This window comes from Bubalus bubalis, chromosome 20, assembly GCF_019923935.1.
Source record: "Bubalus bubalis isolate 160015118507 breed Murrah chromosome 20, NDDB_SH_1, whole genome shotgun sequence".
Classification (NCBI taxonomy): domain Eukaryota; kingdom Metazoa; phylum Chordata; class Mammalia; order Artiodactyla; family Bovidae; genus Bubalus; species Bubalus bubalis.
In genome coordinates this window covers 22,410,729-22,415,219 of record NC_059176.1, presented here as the reverse complement: position 1 = coordinate 22,415,219, position 4,491 = coordinate 22,410,729, and positions in this window count along the sequence as shown.

Genomic DNA, 4,491 nt, shown 5'->3' with positions numbered 1-4,491 from the left:
GAACTTTGTATGAGCCTTCTTCGCAGGTAGAGTTTGAGGGTGATTTACCCCTCAGCCAAAGCCTATTCAAGTCACATTCTAGGAAATAAAAAATGCCACTTCCCAGGGAGCTGTCATTTCTCTCCCCGTTTCCTCTTTCCCCATCAGTCTTCTTTGAACAAGACCAGCAAATATGGGAGCGAGAGTGTGGATCCAAACCATGTCCTGAGGATCAGCATTTACCAGATGAAGTTCAAGAAGGGAGACCAGGGTTTAGGTGCCATGAAAATCAATAAGGGCATGTCTAGTGGAGCAGAAATGTTGTCCTTGCAGCAGATATCTAAGGGCTCTCACACTTTCACTTCTCGGGAAAGATAATAAATACAGTAAAATATGTGATTTTCTTTAGATGGTCTGGATGATTCTTTTCTGTGTGGTTTCTCTCTGTGCCTTGTGTGTGTGTGTGTGTGTGTGTGTGTGTTGTTTCTGTGTACAAGAGAAAAATCTGTTTTTATTATGACTGGAGGTAAAAGTCAAGCAGGCTGGAGGTCTTTGCCTTTCCTTCAGTTGTCTCTTCTGTACTGCAAAGGATTTATGATGGGGGCAGGAGTGTTGCTGAATGAACAAAACTGGGTGAGCTTAAAAAGAAAACCATGGACAAAGAAAGTGGCTACATTGGGTGTGTTTAAAATGTCCTATTTTCTAAAGAGGTGAATATAATAAACTAACCTCTGAGAGTCACACTCACAGGTTCATTAAATGCCCAGAGCTGGAAAAATGTGCAGAAATTCTTGGCCTATTTCTCACTCTATCCTTGTTCTGGTTGGGCTTAGGAACTAGACTGTCCCAGTGAAGGAGGAAAGAAAGAGAAGTAAGAGAGAGAATCATATTTAGAATGACAGCATTAAATTTGAAGAGACTAAGTAAACTTAAGTGCAAATAAAAGCTCAAGAACTAAAATGACAGCAGTTTTTTTAGAAAAATAAAGAAATGTAAAATTTTGTATATCTCAGTACACAATCTATGAAATTTATATCTGGGTGCCAGCAGCAGCAGTCATTAAACTTCCCTTGTGGCTCAGCTGGGAAAGAATCCGCCTGCAATGCAGGGACCTGGATTCAATCCCTGGGTTGGGAAGATCCCCTGGAGAAGGGAAAGGCTACCCACTCCAGTATTCTGGCCTGGAGAATTCCATGGGCTGTATAGCTGTAACGTCCATGGGGTCGCAAAGAGTTGTACAAGTGAGCCACTTTCACTTTCAGTCATTAAACAGAGCACAGAGCCATATCTGTATCACAGAAGTCCTCAGAAACACTTCTGTGTGGAACTGAAAAACCATCCTAGAGAGTTTCCCAAAACAAAATTGTCTCCCAAGGCAACAAATATTTACCTTCAGGGCACTTACCTGTCAGGCCAGTGGTTAAGATGTTGGTTTTCAGTGCAAAGGCTGAGAGTTTGATCTCTGGTTGGGGAACTAAAATCCCACATGCTACGCATTGGGGCTTTACCTTCAGAAAAGTGAAGGCTAATAGGTCCTCATTAGTTGCTCCTTTGCTAAAAAAAAAAAAAAAAAAATTCATCGTCTGGCACTGGCCAGTTTTGTAATGCCTAAATCTGATATTTATTAAATGTGTGCCTGGTATTGCATATCTATAAATTTAAATGTGGTATATCTGGCCAGGAAGAGTTTACATTCTAGTCAAAGAAATAAAATACATACATATTCGGTAAATAATTAAGGGGTAGGACAGGATATGATAAAGTCTCATTGTGGTACAAGTGAATAATAGTAACATTTATTAAGCACCTACTGTGTGTGACAGAGGATGAGATGGTTGGATGGCATCACCGAGTCAATGGACATGAATTTAAACAAACTCTGGGTGATAGTGAAGGACTTGGAAGCCTGGTGTGCTCCAAGTCCATGGGGTTGCAAAGAGTCAGACATGACTGAGTGAGCAACAAATGTACCAGATTCTGTACTGGTTACTCTATATCTGTTAAAGCATTTATCCTGGGAGCAATTCTCTGGGTGGGTAGGAACAGTTATTATCTGCATTTTCAGAAAAGGCAATGGGAACACAAGATTTCCACCATCACCAGACTCTAAGTGGCTGAACTAATGAAACTCACAGCATGGTTCCTATGCTCCCCCTCTAACCTCTGAGCTTTTCTGCCTCCCAGAGTGAGAAGGAAGGAGAACAAGGGCCAGCACCATCTGGGTAGATTTTTGGTAAAAGCATGGTTTGAACTGGGTCCAGAAATACTAGCAGGCTCATGTGAGTTGCCAGAAACAGGCTGGAAGGATCTTCCAGCTAGGGGAACAGCGTGAACATGGGCTGTGCCAGGCAGACTGAGTGGAGGGACAGTGAGAAGCAGTGCTCACTTGGAGCCAATGCATTTCATTGGAAAAAGAAGGGGCTCAGGGTGACAGCCACTTAGTTCACTTCTAGCTCAGTCACTTACTTGTTGATCAATTTCTCTAAGGCGCAGTTTCTTCATCTGTCTAATGAAAGGAAATCAGTCCTCTCATCACTCTCTATTACTAGTAACTAACATCTCTACTATAATATATTACTAACAACTCATCTCTAATATCTCTATTACTACAATATCTCTGTTAGTAGTAGAGATATTGTACACATAGTCTCTAGTACAGAAATTGTCGCATTATACGTACACAATAAAAGTAAGCTATTGTATTTTTAAATACAATAAAATAATAATAAAATAAAAACTGTGTTAGCAGAAATGGGAACAAGATACAGAGATGGGATTGGATGGTGGAAGGCTTTGCAAATAGACATGTCACGGTAGCAATTTGGGAAGTGAGATCACAAGTTTTCGTGTTTTTCAAACAGGGTTAGGGACCCGCTAATGGGCAGTGACTAATTACAGTGGGCAGCAACGAGTTTGTTTTATTTTCAGATGAAATAGACCATGGATTGATATTTCAGAGAGCACCAAGAATATTTAGGAATTGTTTTGTGATTCTCTTGATTCAGTTTATATATATTTTTGTGTATTTATGTATGTATGCACAGGGTCACAAGATCAAAATTATTTTGTACTGTGGGTCGAGGTTTACAAACAAAGGTTTAAAAGCCACTGCTTTAGGTGATGCCTTCCTCTGCTAATTCCAGATGTCCTGATAGATAATAACTTGCCAACAAGACCCAGAGCAATTTCGAAATGCTTGACACTGTAGTTAAGTGCAGATTTTAGTCCTCGGCAGAATGAGACTACGTGGAGAGTTTATCTTGGCTTTATCCCGTGTGGCTGCAGAGGCACCAAACTGGCCAAACAATGTGAGGAGAGAGGAGTTCTTTGGTAAGAGTCACACTTTACTGCTTTTGACCTCAAGAAGCGATGTGGTGAAACTTGTTCTGAACCTGGCTAACAACTTTTATGAGTCTTTTAGAAAATTTGTGTCAGTCGCAAACCTCCTAAAGAAAAAAAAAAACAAACAAACCCGTGGGAAATGATCATTCTTAAGTACTGTTTTCAATTTTGTTAAAAAAATTTTTTTTTTTTCCAAAATGTCTTTGTTCCCCACCAGCAGTACCTTCTCATCTAACCACTTGATAGGTTGGGTCTGTAGGCTTTCCTCACTCTTCAGACCCAACTCAGTGGACATGAGCAAACTTTGGGAGATAGTGAAGGATGGGGAAGGCTGGCGGGCTGCAGTCCATGGAGTTGCAAAGAGCTGGACATGGCTGAGCAACTGAACAACAGGGAGGCAAGGGCAAGTTCTTAAACTTCTGTCAATGGCAGTCTTAAAGATAAAAACAATAACAACAAAAAACCAGATAAAGGGTGGAAAGCTGGAGGCAGAGGGGAATGTAAAAGATGGTTAATGATTACTTCTTAACGATGTCAGCCTAAAAGAATGCTGTCCTAAATAGCTTCACAACTGAGACTCCTCTCTGCTTCCTACCACACAGGATGTCTTTCTGTTCCCCGCAGCCCCAGTGTGCCCCGCCCTGACCTCTCTAAGGGCTGCAGGGACTTTGACCCAACTTCTTACTGGTGCCTTCCTGAAGTTATGTTTCTGTGCTGAAAGGAGAAATTATTCATGCCTTCCAATTATTCTTGCGTCCCAGGAAGTCACTCTGGCATCTCCCCTCTAGTTTTATTTTCCTACCTTGCTCTGCTTGTCCATCAAAACCATTCCCTTTTCCTCCAGCACAGTGACTTGAGACATTGCCCTCCACACCCTGTGTCTTTACTTTATAATATATATTCTTCCCTAGGGCTCTCTTTGGAGAAGGAAATGGCAGCCCCCTCCAGTGGGAGTCTGGAGAATCCCATGGATGGAGAAGCCTGGTAGGCTGCAGTCCATGGGGTCGCACAGAGTCGGACATGACTGAAGCAACTTAGTAGCAGCAGCAGGGCTCTCTAGTAATTATTTTGACCTTAGAGTTTTCTGGAGGAGAGTGAATACCTGTATCTCTCAAGCTCCACTTCCACCTATCTAACTGATCCTATTCTTTTGCTTAAGGCCAGGAAATT